Source organism: Macrobrachium nipponense, chromosome 4 (genome assembly GCF_015104395.2).
Source record: "Macrobrachium nipponense isolate FS-2020 chromosome 4, ASM1510439v2, whole genome shotgun sequence".
Classification (NCBI taxonomy): Eukaryota; Metazoa; Arthropoda; class Malacostraca; order Decapoda; family Palaemonidae; genus Macrobrachium; species Macrobrachium nipponense.
In genome coordinates, this window is record NC_061100.1 from 19702205 (window position 1) to 19718011 (window position 15807).

A 15807-nucleotide genomic window follows, 5' to 3' on the forward strand; every position below is an offset into this window, starting at 1 on the left:
AGACAAGATTAAAGATAAATAAATAATTTACTGAGTGATGACAGTTCGCCAGCAACTGAAATCACCTCTCTGATAATGAAAGAGTGAATGAATGATAAAATTTAGGCTATAAAGCCAAGCTCTCAGCAAAACAAAACAAGAAGAGGCGACTTACATTTTTGTATTTCGTAAGCAACTCGGGGAAAACCGAGGTTCATTTTGGTGTAACATTCTCGCAAATTGTTTACCTAAATTCTTTTTCTGCTTTTAAGCTAGATTTTATCCTTATAGTTCCTTCATTCGAAAATCAAGGCCTTGCAAGACCTTATAGTGACTCTGTTACATCTCTTGTTTCAACTTTAAACCAAACGCAGTCATCTATCTCTTTGTTTTTGTATTTGGATTGTAAGAGAATCTAGAGCTACAGATAATGAAGACGCTATCACCTCATCCTCAAGATATCTCTTTAATGTTTGTGTCTGTTACTGGCTTAAAAACAATATATTCGTTGAATTATGACTTTCTAATCTAACTTCCATGATAGACCTGGTAGATAGTCCGTGTAATCTTTTTTATGTTAATTGTAACATTTTGTCTTTAAGAAACGTCATTCATCTAGGTGTAAGCTTACTTGTTTTCTTAGATAATTCTGATATCAATCATGAGAGAGAGGAGAGAGAGAGAGAGAGAGAGAGAGAGAGAGAGAGAGAGAGAGAGAGACTACACTACATTTTACAAGTTGAAATGAGAATAAATTGACTCAAAATACGCCTTACTTCATGAGTCAGAGCCCACAGAGAGAGAGAGAGAGAGAGAGAGAGAGAGAGAGAGAGAGAGAGAGAGAGAGAGAGAGAGAGAGAGAGAGAGAGAGAGAGAGAGAGAGAGAGAGAGAGAGAGTGAATGTTTATTCGGTAACTAGTTTTTAACGAAAAGGTCTTGAGAGAGACATAGTTGTAGATGGTCACAACCAAATCAGCTTAGCTCGCTTTGATGTTGACGCTTTCCGCACCTAATCTCATAAGCTAAAATAAGAAAAAAATGGCTGAAAATACGTTATATATCATGAGTCAGGGCCAATAGGCAGCATAACATCGTAAGCAGTGGTGTTTACAGAGGATACACCAACCCTGATAAAGATGATAGTACTTTTGTACACATTTCCGCTCGCTCGCGATTACATGAGTTCCGTTCGTTTTCTATATTCCATCCTGGCAGATGCACGTTTTCTATGAACTCATACTTTGAAAAAGCATAAGATGAGCTAAATAGTAGAGAGAAAAATCGTAATTTTGGTGTTTCTGAAATTAGTTGGTGTATAGATTTATGGTTTTGTTATAGTTTTTGAGTCTAGAAGTTTATAAATGGGGCGTGGTTATGGGAAAATGCCTATTGAAGAGATAAAGAACCAACACTTTATGAAGTCTGAAATGAGTTAAATAACTAGAAAAAATGGCAATTTTGATGTTTATAGACCAGTTTAGTATATTTATTAATGGATTTAATATAGTCCGTGAGTCAATTAACGCCGAAATGGGCTCTGGTTATGTAAAAATAACCACGATAAAAGTGATAAAATAATCTTCTGTTGGGCTTATATTTTGAAGTTAGTATGCTAAAAAACTAAAAGAATAGTAAATTTTATATTTCTGGACACAATACGTATTGAACTTAATGGGTCTTAATGTAGATTATAAGTATAAAATTTCCCGTGTGGGTTGTGGTTGTGAGAAAAGGGGCGATAAACGAGATAAAACCCCCACTTTAATCAACGTAACACAAGCTAAATAAGTAGAAAAATCGTAATTTAACGTTCCTTGACTTTACACGCATTGAATTTTATTAATCTAAGATAGATTATTACCCTATTAACCCACAATTAGGTTGAGGTTGTGGGATAAAAAAAGGCGATTAAAGCGATAAAAGGAAAAAAAAAAAACCTGCTCGAGGGCGCCCCGTGTGTTTTGAAGTTAGTTAGCGAGACAGACGGCCATGGCGCTGCTGTCAGTTGTGTCTGGATGATTATTATTATTATTTTGGTTTTCGAGCGACGTTGTTGGTGTCGAGAGATGATTTCAATGATGAAATACGACGACTCGAAGGTGGTGATGGGTGGTTTCTTCTGAGGGAAGTCCTCCGCAGTGCTCCGGAAGCAGTTCTGAAATAGACCCTCGGGATTCCACACGCGTAGGATACTTATAATAGAAAGGACCCTCGGAGGAAGTCCTGCTGAAGGAGTGGGAGTGAGGAGAAGGAGGACCTACCTAGTAATATTAGTAAGGAGGAGGATGACCTCGTTTTGAGGGTGAGTAGTATATATAGTATATACCCGTTTTGCTTTTGTGACCTCCTAGAGGGGCGTCTTTTTTGGGGGAGTTCTCAGGTCTCGAGGGATCCTCAGGGTGAGACGACGTAGGGACCTGTCCTCCTCCTGCTCCTGTCACATGCTCGGAACCTCTTCGAAGGAACCGCCCAAGCCCTTTGGGCATGTCTAAACCTCATCTAACCTTTGATAACCTTTATTTGCATTTCATTTTTCACTTAACCTACTTCAGGGTAGCCATTGCAGTCTCACCTGAAGCCTAGGCCTACGATGAAGGATTTTGTTTAGGGATACCCACCTAGCCTAGCTCCTAGGCTTTTCCGTTACATAGCCTAACCTTATGAAGGAGGTTTAGGATGCAATGGCCTGGACATGTCTGATCTACCTGATCATGGTATGTTTAGGTGGATCGTGAACCCCTTTCAACGTGAGGTTAGGTTAGGCCTTTTGCATGCTGTTACCTTAGGATGGCGTTTTCCCATAAACTAGTTGTTTCTGGTAGTCTCCGATGGGGTTGCGGGCTTCAGAGGCGTTTCTTGCACACATACACACATAGCCAACTCACGCGCACACACACTCGCTCCGTAAGGTTAATACCCAAGATTTTCTCATTTATAAGCCTAGGCCTAGGTAATTGTAGTATTTCATATATCCTGTAGCCTTGAGTGCTTGTAAAATGCTTTTAATTTGGTCAGAATCACTTTTCAACATATAATTGAGTACAAGAAGTTAATTCTAGGCAATAACTCCGAATGGACTGCAAGAAACGGTCCTGCGAATATGACAGCCACTAGGGATTGGGGCATCAAATGTATTTTGCCGTGTTCAGTACTGGCCCCTGTGGGTAAATTACAGTAGACCCCCTAAAAATAATGGTAAAGTCTTCATAAGCAACTGAAACACTATAGGAAACTGTAATTTTTGAAGTCAAATACCTGTCATGGAGTTGTTACCTACATCTACCCAAGAGAAAATTGTAGTTTCACTTATATAACTTACCCGGTGGTTACATCTAGCTGTCGTCTCCTGACGTCACGGCAGAATTTGAAATTCGCGGTAGCGCTAATAGTTTGACAGGTGATCCCTCTACTCCCGCCCTCTACCGGGTACCAGGAACCATTCCAACAATAAATCAGAAGTTTTATGCATGACACTTACCTGGCAGGTATATATATAGCTTATTCTCTTGTCGCACTGGCAGAATTTCAAAACTCGCGGCAACCGCTAGTACACTGGTAGTTCAGGTAATGGCCACCCCGTTCCCGTGGCGCTGGCGCTCGGAACCATTCCCGTTTTCCTCAGATTTTCTCTGCCAGCCGAACCGGCAACATCGTTGTTGGTTCTCTGATAGAATTTCCTGCTCGTTGACTGACTTTTTGGATATTGGTATCGTATTCACGAAGTTAGCTTGGCAATCGCAATTGATCTTGCATTAGTATGTCTGATTCAGGGAGTATGTTTAGAGTTTGTGTGAAAGAAGGGTGTAAAGTGAGACTGCCGAAATCATCGGTAGATCCCCATACTGTATGTAAGAAGTGTCGAGAGTTTGTATGTACGTGGGATAATAGGTGCAATGAATGTGAGTGCCTGAATGAGAAAGAGTGGAAGGCTCTTGTTAAGTATGTAGAGAGACTAGAAAAAGATCGGGTGAGAAGGTCAGTTTCTAGAAGTGAGAGATCTGGTTCTTCGAGTAAACCTATGAATGAATCTTTGCCTGTGTCTTCTCCAGCTCATTCCCATGTAGATGTAGCACCTTCCCCTCAGGTTTCTCCTGCGCCCGTTGCTGTAATTCTGAGATACTACTGATCCACAAATTGTGAAAGTGTTCGCTGCCCTTGCGTCCATGGGAGATCAGATTAAACGGTTAACGGACAAAGTGGAAGTGTTTAATGACAGTGTTGTGGAGGGGGCGTCTGATCGTCCCTCTCGTGCTCCTAGACCTAGACCTCTGTCAAGCTCCCAGACCCAAGGGAGAAGGCATGTCGACAGTCGAAGGGAGGCGAGAGGGGTTTACTCTCGATCAGGCGTCCCTTCAGGCAGTCCTGTGGCGTCCCAGGCTGCAGCAGTACGCCATATGAAAGGCGATACTGGGAAGTGCGTTTATTCGTCGGATAGTTCGACTTCAGGAAGGAGTAGGCGTTTTGTGGAAGTATCGCGTCCTCTCAAGAGGTCATGCGTGCCGACCTCATCACAGGATGAAAGGTTTTTTGAACAAGAAGGTTGGAGTAGCCCTGAGATTTTTTCATCGGAGGATGAAGAAGCAATCCCTATCAAGAGGAAGAGGATTTCGCGTCCTTTAGAGGTGACTAACTGTGCGATGAGCGGTGTTTCCCCTTTTAGAGAAACTGCTACGTAGACGTCAGGATCGCTTGCCTCTCCGTTTTAGCCCAGTGCGTCCTCGTTCTCCTCCGCCTCAGGAGTCTCGTAAGGAAGCGGAGACTAAGGAAGTTCTGTGAGACATGCAGGAGAAATTAGCAGTGATTGTTAAATCATGGGAAAAGCCCGAACAACCTTCGGCTAGACGTAAGGACTCGTCTCTCCCGGTTAAGTCTTCCAAGAGGACACAGGACGTACAGTTGCCTCCTCGTTCTCAGGCGGGATCTTCTCGTAACCCAGGACGCAGTATGTCCTATAGGAAGGACGTATCTCCGACACTGCAGGACGCAAGAGGAAGAGTGATGGACGCATGGTGGACGCAAACGTTACGGAGGACGCAGGACGCAGGCGGCAGCATGTGGATACATCTTTCCGACAAGGAAGAGAGGGGTTTTACAAGGAGGCAGTTCCGCATTCGCTCTCCAGGCAAACTGTGGATAAGGATCCCGCTATGGAGAGTCATCAGGATCTTGGGTTTCAGGATATTTCTTCTCAGGAGGAAGACTTTGTTGAGTTTTCGGAAGAGGACAAGAATGTGGAAGCTCCTTCCTCGGACTACAAGAAGCTAACCGAGTGCCTCCTTTCATTGTTTGAAGGAGATTTTCAACCTTCAGCCCCGCCATCTCCTCTATCTCAATTTTTGAAGACGAAAACACCCAAGAAATCTTCTTTTTTGAAAATGACCTTGTCGATTTCAGCGAAGAAAGCCCTTCAACGTGTTAATGAGTGGTTGAAGGAGAAGAGTGAGTCGGGGAAGACTTCTTTTGCTTTCCCACCGGCCAAATTGGCTTCGAAGTCTGGTGTTTGGTACGCTACGGGGGAAAGTCTTGGCCTGGGAGTTCCTGCCTCCTCCCAGGGAGACTTTTCTAATATAGTGGACAGCTCCCGTAGGCATGCCTTACACGCAGCCAAAGTGTGGTCGACTTCTTCAGAGTTCGACCATTTACTCAAGGGTATATATCGGACTTTTGAAGTTTTTAATTTTCTTGATTGGTCGTTGGGTGCATTGGCTCGGACTGCAGAGATGGGAGATTCTTCAGACTCGGATTTGCCTAGAAGTATCATGTCCTGTATGGATAAAGCCTTAAGGGATGGAGCTAATGAACTTGCTTCACTGTTTACAGCAGGCGTTCTAAAGAAGAGGTATCTTTTGTGCTCGTTCGCTGCGAAAGGAGTCTCGAACGCGCAAAAGTCGGAGTTGATGTTCTCCCCACTTTCAGGACAACTTTTTCCACAGGATATCATTAAGGATATCGCACTTTCCCTTACTCAGAAGGCTACGCAGGATCTGCTGACGTCTTCAGTAAGGAAGTATTTACCCGCTAAGGTAGTGAAGAAGACACCGAAGGAAACCAGGACAGCACAGCTGCCCTTTCGGGGTAGGACTTTTTCCCGACCAGCCTTTAGAGGGAAAAGAGTTCCAGCCAAAAGAGGTTCGAAAACCTCAACCAAACAATGATTTAGAAGTCCTCCAGACGTGTGTTGGGGCCAGACTTTTAGACTTCTGGGAAGTCTGGCAAAACAAAGGAGCGGATCCTTGGTCTGTAAGGGTAGCGAAGGAAGGCTACAAGATCCCCTTCTTAAAGAAACCACCTCTCGCTACAGCTCCGAGAGCCCTAGGGGCTCATTACATCGATTTAGAGAAGAGAGAGGCTCTTTGGCATCAAGTTGTCAGTATGTTAGAGAAGGGAGCCATAGAACCTGTTCTGGATCACGAATCCCCAGGTTTTTACAACCGTCTTTTTCTGGTACCGAAGTCATCAGGAGGTTTGAGGCCAGTACTGGACGTAAGTCAGCTAAACTTGTTCGTAGAAAAGACCAAGTTTACGATGGAGACGAAAGATTCAGTACTGGCAGCGGTACGACCAGGGGACTGGATGGTAACACTGGACCTTCAGGATGCATATTTCCATATTCCGATTCATCCAAGGTCCAGGAAATATTTGAGATTCATGATCCAGGACAAGATATATCAATTCAGAGCATTTTGCTTCGGGCTTTGCACGGCCCCTCAAATCTTTACAAGGATGATGACGAACGTGGCGAAGCGGCTTCATTTGTTAGGAGTCAGAGTCTCTCTCTACTTGGACGATTGGCTCATAAGAGCACAATCAAAGCAGCAATGTCTGGAGGACACGAACCTCACATTGGATTTAACAAAGCAGCTGGGTCTGATGGTGAACCTGAAAAAGTCACATCTGAGCCCCACACAGGAGCTAGTTTATTTGGGGATTCTGATATCCTCAGTGACTTTTCGGGCTTTTCCGTCACCCGAAAGGCAGACCATGTGCCTTCGGAAAGTGCAAGAATTCCTATCGAAAGACCAATGCTCGGCGAGAGAGTGGATGAGCCTGCTGGGGGGACTCTCTTCATTAGAATGGTTCATTTCCCTAGGGAGACTTCACATGAGGCCCTTACAGTTCTTTCTGAACGAAGTCTGGCCAAGAAGATCGGCAACCCAGATTCCTTCCTGTTTGTTCCAATTCCTTTGAAGATAAAGGAGGAACTAAAGTGGTGGCTAGCCCAGGGAAGGTTACAGAGAGTACGTCACTCCAGCAGAGGAACCCAGACCTGATATTATTTTCCGACGCGTTAGACGCAGGCTGGGGAGCGACGCTGGGCCCTCGAGAGGAGTCAGGCCTTTGGAACGAAGAAGAGAAAGCTTGGCACATAAACAGGAAGGAACTGATGGCGATCTTCTTGGCTCTGAAAGCGTTCAGACCGTGGATCAGCGGCAAAGTGGTGCAGATCAACGCGGACAATACCACAGCTCTGGCATACATACGAAAACAAGGAGGGACCCACTCGTTTTCTCTTTGCAACTTAGCGAAGGAGATTCTTCTGTGGTCGGAGAGAGAAAAACGTCACCCTGCTCACCAGGTTCATTCAAGGGGAGAAGAACGTCAGAGCGGACCTGTTGAGCAGGAAGGGACAAGTGCTTTCCACGGAGTGGATATTGCATCATCAAGTATGCCAGAGGCTGTGAAAGCTTTGGGGCAGGCCAGTGGTGGATCTTTTCGCTACCGCAACGACGAAGAGGTTACTGAACTACTGTTCTCCAGTCCCGGACCCTCTTGCAGTCGCAGTAGATGCCTTCCTACTAGATTGGACGGGGCTAGACGTGTACGCATTTCCCCCGTTCAAGATTTTAGGAAGGGTAATAAAGAAATTCAGAGAAAGTCAAGGAACAAGGCTGACTCTAATAGCTCCTTACTGGCCGGCCCAAACGTGGTTCACAGAGGTACTGGAATGGACAGTGGATTCTCCAAGAAGTCTACCCACGAGAGTAGATCTTCTCAAACAACCCCACTTCGACAGGTTCCACAAGAACACCCTCGCTCTGGGTCTGACTGCGTTCAGACTATCGAAAGACTTGTCAGAGCAAGGGGGTTTTCTAGAGAAGCAGCGAAGGCAGTTGCGAGAGCACGAAGACCTTCAACTATCAAAGTGTACCAGTCGAAGTGGGAGAACTTCCGCAAATGGTGTAAGAATCGGAAGATTTCTTCATCCAGTACCTCTGTGACCCAAATTGCAGATTTCCTTATGTATCTGAAGAAGGAAGTGGGTTTGGCAAATCAAACCATTAAAGGTTATAAATGTATGTTGTCTGCAGTGTTTAGGCACAGAGGTTTAGATCTGTCCAATGACGCAGATCTTAGAGATCTTCTCAGATCTTTTAATACGAAGAAGGAACGACTTTGCAGAGCTCCTTCTTGGAATTTGGATGTCGTTCTCAAATTCTTAGAAACGGATAGGTTTGAACCTATGGACAGTGCTTCGCATCCGTGGCCAAGGTCATTTGAGATTGCAGGACTGGCTGATCTAGTAGGTCAAGAACAGGAAAGGGTTCTTTGCCCAGTAAGAGCTTTACGTTATTACGTAGAAAGAACAAGAAGCATTAGAGGGACTTCAGGTTCTCTCTGGTGTTCTGTCAAAGATCCTACTAGACCTATGTCTAAGAATGCTATGGCTTTTTTCTTAAGAGAAGTCATTAAGGAAGCGCATTTGCTTTGCCAGGAAGAATGCTTCGGATTGCTTAAAGTTAAAGCTCACGAGGTGAGAGCGGTAGCTACGTCCTTGGCATTCAGAAAACATTTAGCCCTCAAGGACATTATAGATTCTACGTTTTGGAGGACAAATTCGGTATTTGCCTCGCATTACCTAAGAGACGTGAAGACAACTTTTGATAATTGTCAAACGTTAGGCCCGTACGTATCCTCAGGTACAGTACTGGGCAAAGGAGTTTCCACCCCATAACCTACTAACATGCTAGGCTATTATTTTAATTAGGTTATAGTGTTTTTATGGTTGTCTGAGAAGGTTATTACCTGCTCAGTTTTTTGGTGTAGTGTTTTGTTATAGTGTTTGTGTGTGGTTCAGGTGATTAACTTTCCTAGCATGAATGCCCGTGGTAAATGAGGGCTAGGGTTCTCTGTCAGCAGATTGGTCATGTCCAGTTGTCAGACCCTTGTTATTAGCTTTCTCAACAAACAGGTCACATCCTAGTTGAGAGCTACTAAGGTTTAGCAGGCTAAGAGGCAGGAACCTACGAAGTCAAGCTACCTTAGCAGGTAAGGAACCTAACTAGTTAATTTAAAAAATTAGTTAATTTATAAATTATGACGATGTTGCTGTCTATGACCCACCTCCAAATGTGTCAATCAGCTATATATATACCTGCCAGGTAAGTGTCATGCATAAAAATGATATTGTTATGATACAATAAAGTTTTATGCATACTTACCTGGCAGGTATATATAATTAAATTCCCACCCTCCTCCCCTCAGGAGACAGGGTTCAGAGAAAATCTGAGGAAAACGGGAATGGTTCCGAGCGCCAGCGCCACGGGAATGGGGTGGCCATTACCTGAACTACCAGTGTACTAGCGGTTGCCGCGAGTTTTGAAATTCTGCCAGTGCGACAAGAGGATAAGCTATATATGTACCTGCCAGGTAAATATGCATAAAACTTTATTGTATCATAACAATATCATTTTCCTGCCGTCGGAACCGATAACACGGTTCCTCTGCTGGTTGGAATTTGGATTTGATCATCTTGGTTTTCTCCTTTTGGTGATGTACCTTGAGTTTACTGATCTTTTTGCTAGTGCTATATTTATTTTGGTTTTGATATTGTTGTCCTTTTTAGGAATTATTTTGATTTTTTCACGATGTCTGACACCGGCTCTATTCAGTATAGGGTGTGTAGTAGTGGGTGTAAGACTAGACTTCTTAAAGCTTCACTTGATCCTCATTCTACTTGTGTTAGCTGTAGGGGACGTGAATGTTCTTTTGAGAATACGTGTGAAGAATGTAAGTCTCTAACATCTCAAGAGTGGAAGGCACTGGAAAAGTATATGATAAAGTTAGAAAAAGATAGAATCAGAAAGGCTTCACAGAGATCTTCTTCTAAGTCAGTGAGTAGCCAGGATATTCCTCTGAATTCTGTTAATCCTGTTCCTATTAACCCCGTAGTGGTTTCTCCTGCCCTCGACTCTGTATCTCCCGATCCCGATCCTGTGTCAGTATTACGAGCCGATATGGACTCGAAATTTGTCTCGTTCCTCACCACTATGCAGAAAATGGGTGAGGCAGTGCAAGAAGTGGTACTTAAGTGTGATAAGTTACTTAGTGCAAGTGTAGTGGAGGAGGTGGCTGTTCGGCCCGTTCGTTCTCCTAGGTCTAGGCCCCTGTCAAACTCCCCAGATCCTGGGAGGAGGCATGCCGAAAACCGAAGGGAGGCGAGCGGGATCTGCTCCCGAGCAGTCATCCCCTCAAGCAATCCTGTAGCCGTATCCCAGGATGCTGTCGCTCACCATTGGAAAGGTGTTGCAAGGAAGTGTTTTTTGTCAAGCGACTCAAGTTCAGATGTTTCCTCTTATAGAGGTTGGCGTCATAAGACTTCTAGACCACTGAAAAGGTCTCGTGATGTTTCGCCTGCTGTGGTTCCCAAGAAGGTGGCGGCTGCCGAACCTTCCTGTAGTTTTTGGGAGGAGCCTGAAGCTTTTTCTCCAGCGGTTTTGATTTATCGCCCTTCTCTCATAGAAGTGGAGAAGCCGAACAAGCACACTCCTTCGGAGCCTTCCCCAGAGCCTCCTCAAGTGATAACTCCTGCGGCTCCAGACGTGTTTGTGGCTCATCCTTCTATTCCTCCCGCGCCTTCTACGTCGGTGGATCCTCAACCTTCGGTGTTTGAACAGATGAATGCCAAGTTAGGCAGTATTTTGGAGCTTTTTGGCAAGTCTCTTTCGTCCCCAAATGCGCTCCCGACCGCCTTACATCTTCCGCAGACTACTGTGCAGCCCTCTTCGCAGGCTCCTATTCAGTCGCCTCTTCAGGCTCAGACTCTCCATGTGACTCCTCTTCAGACGCCGCTTCAGGCTCCTGGTCAGACTCCTTTACTGACTCCGTCTATGGCGCCACGTCAGGCTCCCGCTCGAGAGCCACCTCAGCCGCCAACGCAGCCGCCAGCTCAGCCTCCCGGATTCGTCTCAGTACAGGCTCAGACGTCTTCTCCTGCTTTCTCGCTCCCGCCTCGGGCGCATTATGGTGTGACTTCGCCGAACAGGATTCCTCTTCAGATGGAATGTTCTCCAGTTTCGTCGAAGGAAGCTTCGGATTTGGAAGAAGAAGGAGAAGTACTTACAGAAAAAGACAAGCATTTGTCGGGGTATAAGCTTCTTTTACGATCCTTCGTTGACAACTTTGGAGATTCTTTTGTGCCTTCCGTTCCAGTTTCTCCTAGTTCGCAGTGGAAAAAGGACAGTAAGCCTGACGCCTCGTCCTCGTTCACGCGTCTCGTCCTCTCGATTTCGGCTAAGAAGGCTATCAAGAAAGTTAACGCTTGGCTTTTGGAGAAGAGGGAACAGGGGAAAAATGTTTTCTGTCTTCCCCCTTCGAGACTTTCGTCAAGGAGCCGTGTCTGGTATGACACCGGAGAAGTTTTTTCCCTGGGTGTGACTGCCTCCGCTCAGGGAGACTTTTCTAGTCTCGTGAACTCTTCTCGTAGATCAGCCCTTAATACTGCTAAGATTTTCTTTTCGGCAAATGAGCTGGGTCATCTTTGCAAGAGTGTTTTCCGTGTTTTTGAAGTTGTTAGCTTCCTGGATTGGGCCATTGCTTTGCTGGCCAGGAAAGTCAAGTCATTTGGACTTTCGGAGGAGCAGTTGAAAGATTTGGCCTCTGTACTGGATTGTATCGATAAAGGCAGCTGTGATGGAGCTTCGGAGCTCGCTGCCATTTTCGCCTCTGGAGTCTTGAAGAAGAGACAGATTTGATGCTCCTTCTTGTCGAAAGGGGTCTCATCGAACCAGAAGTCTGCCTTGCTCTTCTCTCCTTTGGACAAGAAGCACCTTTTTCCGCAAGAGATTGTGAGCGAGATCTCTCAATCTTTAACACAGAAAGCGACCCAGGATCTTTTATCACAGTCAGTGAAGAAGCCCAGGAAAATAGCTCCGGTTCTTTCCGCTTCTCGGAGTGCTCCCTCATTAAGCTCCTAAACCATTTCGAGGGAGAGCTTCCGTTCGATCTTTCTCCAGGTTTCGTGGGAGAGGTCGAGCCTCGTCTAAAACCACTCCCTCTTCCATCAAGAAGTAGGCCCATAGTCCTCCACACAGCAGTAGGAGCCAGATTACACCTTTTCTGGCAGACCTGGTTTCATCTCGGAACGGATCCTTGGACGGTCCAGGTCCTGAAGGAAGGGTACACCATTCCGTTCATCAAGCACCCCCCTCTCACAGAATTTCCTGTGAATTTATCAGCTTACTTGGAGAACTCCGAAAAATTTGCCGCCCTCCATCAAGAAGTTCTCGCCTTACTGGCAAAGAGGGCCATAGAGTTAGTGGACTCTTCTCAGGAACCAGGATTTTACAATCGCCTTTTCCTTGTAAAGAAGGCCACCGGGGGTCGGAGACCGGTGTTGGACGTCAGTGCCCTGAACGTCTTTGTCCTGAAGACAAAGTTTTCTATGGAAACGACCCAGTTGGTATTAGCAGCGCTTCATCCAGGAGATTGGATGGTTTCCATAGACCTTCAGGACGCCTATTTTCATATTCCGATTCATTCGGAATCGAGAAGATTCCTGAGATTCGTGTTCCAGGGCTGCATTTATCAGTTCAGGTCCCTCTGCTTCGGCCTGTCGACAGCTCCACAAGTGTTCACCAGAGTTCTGTCGTCAGTAGCAAAGTGGCTTCATCTGGACGGGATACGAATCTCAATGTATCTAGACGATTGGCTTCTCAGGGCAAGTTCCAGACAGAAGTGTGTGGAGGACCTACAAAAGACTTTAAGGCTGACGGACAGCCTAGGTTTGTTAGTCAACAAGGACAAGTCGTGTCTCACTCGTTCTCAGGAGATAGTTTATTTAGGAGTGAGACTGAATTCAGTTCTTTTTCAGGCTTTTCCGTCTCGCCAAAGAATCGACTCTTGCCTGAACAAGATAAACGAATTTCTCGTCAGACAAACTTGCTCGGCGAATCAGTGGATGAGCCTTTTAGGAACCTTGGCCTCGCTAGAACAATTTGTAAGTCTGGGCAGGCTCAACATGAGACCACTTCAATTTTACTTGAACCAGAAGTGGCAAAGGAAGAAGTTCCCAGACTCCTTCAAGCAGGACCTCCTTTGGTGGAAATCAGAAGGAAGGCATGTCTCTAAGCCAGTTGAGCCCCAACCTTACGCTCTTGTCAGATGCATCAGACAAAGGGTGGGGAGCTACTCTGGGGAGAAAGGAAGTGTCAGGACTTTGGCAGATTCATCAGAGAAGCTGGCACATAAATCTGAAAGAGTTGAAGGCGATTCATTTGGCTCTAATGCACTTCCAAACAGAGGTAAGAGGGAAAGTAGTGCTGGTTCAAGCAGACAACACCACGGCTCTCTCTTACATAAAAAAACAGGGGGGGACACACTCGTTCTCTCTATGCGAGGCAGCGAGAGACCTACTCATTTGGGCGAAAGAGAACAAGGTTGTCTTGAGCACAAGATTTATTCAAGGCTCGAAGAATGTAAAGGCAGACATTCTCAGCAGGAGAGGACAAGTCCTCTCCACAGAGTGGACTCTACATCCTCAAATATGCAAGAAGCTTTGGGGGATTTGGGGATGTCCTGAGTTGGATCTCTTCGCCACGAACAAGACAGCTCGTCTACCACTGTATTGCTCCCCAGTTCCAGATGAGGAGGCATTTACAGTGGATGCCATGCTTCTGGACTGGTCAAATCTAGATCTTTATGCCTTTCCGCCTTTCAAAATGCTAAGACTAGTTCTGACAAAGTTCAGAGGTCATCAGAGCGTCAGGATGACTCTGATAGCCCCCTTTTGGCCGGCCAGGGAATGGTTTCCGGACCTACTGCAGCTGTTGACGGACTTTCCGAGAGAGTTACCGTTAAGGAAGGATCTACTCAGACAGCCCCACTTTCTGATGTTCCATCACAACTTGTCCGCTCTTCGACTAGTCGCCTTCAGACTGTCGAGCATCTCCTCAGAAAGAGAGGATTTTCAAAGAGAGCTTCAAGGGCTATTGCTAGACCCAGAAGAGAATCCTCTGATCGAGTGTACCAAGCTAAGTGGGTCCAATTCAGAGCATGGTGCAAAGAAGAAGGAATTTCGTCTTCTAAGACCTCTATAGCTTAGTTAGCTAACTTCCTTCTTTTTCTTCGTGAGAATAAGAAGCTTTCTACCCAGACGATTAGGAATTATAGAGCTATGTTGTCTTCTGTGTTCAGACATCGAGGATTAGACATTTCTAATAATCAAGACCTCTCAGACCTGATTCGTTCCTTTGATACGACCAAGACAAAGGAATCAAGAACAGTAGCTTGGAACCTGGATGTAGTTCTTAAATGGCTGATGTCCGATAGATTCGAACCGATCTCCTCTAGTTCTTTTAGAGATCTGACTAGAAAGACACTTTTTCTTTGTGCTTTAGCATCAGCTAGAAGAATCAGTGAGCTGCATGCTATTGATAAGAGAGTTGGATTTGCTAAGGGCAATGCCATTTGCTCATCAATGCTGGGTTTTTTGGCTAAGAATGAAGACCCCTCACGTCCTTGGCCTCGTTCTTTCTCTATAAAGAACATTTCGGAGTTAGTGGAGCCTAATGAGCCTGAATGTCTTCTCTGTCCAGTGAGAGCACTTAGACATTATGTGCAAAGGACCAAAGGTATAAGAGGTAAGAGTGATAACCTGTGGTGTTCAGTGAAAGATCCTTCTCGTCCTCTTTCTAAAAATGCGCTCTCCTTCTCTTTAAGGAATTTGATTTCTGAGGCACACGGACAATGTCGGGACTCAGATATCAAAGTGTTTAGAGTCAAAGCTCATGAAATTAGAGCAGTGTCTATGTCTATGGCCTTTAGACGTAATCTGTTTTTGAAAGACATTATTAAATCTACATATTGGAGAAGCAATTCTGTCTTCGCATCTCATTATCTGACAGATTTGCAAACCACATATGAGAATTGCAGTACATTGGGGCCATTCATTGTGACTGACACAGTATTGGGTGAGGGAGAGAAGGATGTATCCCATCCTCACTAACTTTTCTCCTTGATTATGGTTTTGTATTTTAAGGTTGTCTGAAGATACAGGGAGTTTTTTGGAGTATCTTTCAGTCTTTTAATGTCTTGGTGTATTTCTTAACTGGTTGTGGTGATCCCTCGTTTTTCATTGTATTTTGTGGTGATTTGTACTGCGCCCTGAGCAGGGGCATTATAGTCTTGTCCGTTACGGTCACGTCCTCAACGGCAAGTACTTATTATTGTGTCCAGCACACGGATCCATATATCCTGTCGGTACAATAAAGGCCAGCAGACTACAGAGGCAGTAACCACTGAGTCAGCGGTCTTTAAAGGTAAGGAACCTATATCTTCGGATAATTCCAACCGTTGTTATTTTAGCTGCCATTGTCCCACCACCTAAATGTGTCAATCAGCTAGATGTAACCACCGGGTAAGTTATATAAGTGAAAATGACATTTTTATAATAATATAAAGTTTCACTTATACTTACCCGGTGGTTACATAACGAAGCCCGCCCTCCTCCCCTCATATGGACAGGTAGGCATGAAACTTCTGATTTATTGTTGGAATGGTTCCTGGTACCCAGTAGAGGGCGGGAGTAGAGGGATCACCTGTCAAACTATT

The 15807-nt window shown here is 45.1% G+C and overlaps 1 protein-coding gene across 2 annotated transcripts in view; it reads left to right on the forward strand.

Annotated features, from left to right (window-relative positions):
* The first annotated feature begins 1969 nt into the window (after nt 1–1969).
* The window catches only part of LOC135210751 (phosphatidylinositol 3-kinase regulatory subunit alpha-like), a 584655-nt gene continuing 570817 nt past the window's right edge, over nt 1970–15807 (forward strand). The window contains exon 1 of one of the 2 annotated variants that reach the window (XM_064243583.1): nt 1970–2281. The gene's annotated coding sequence lies outside the window, so the exon portion shown is untranslated. The remainder of the gene's footprint in view (nt 2282–15807) is intronic. The other variant, XM_064243584.1, reaches the window with a different exon arrangement.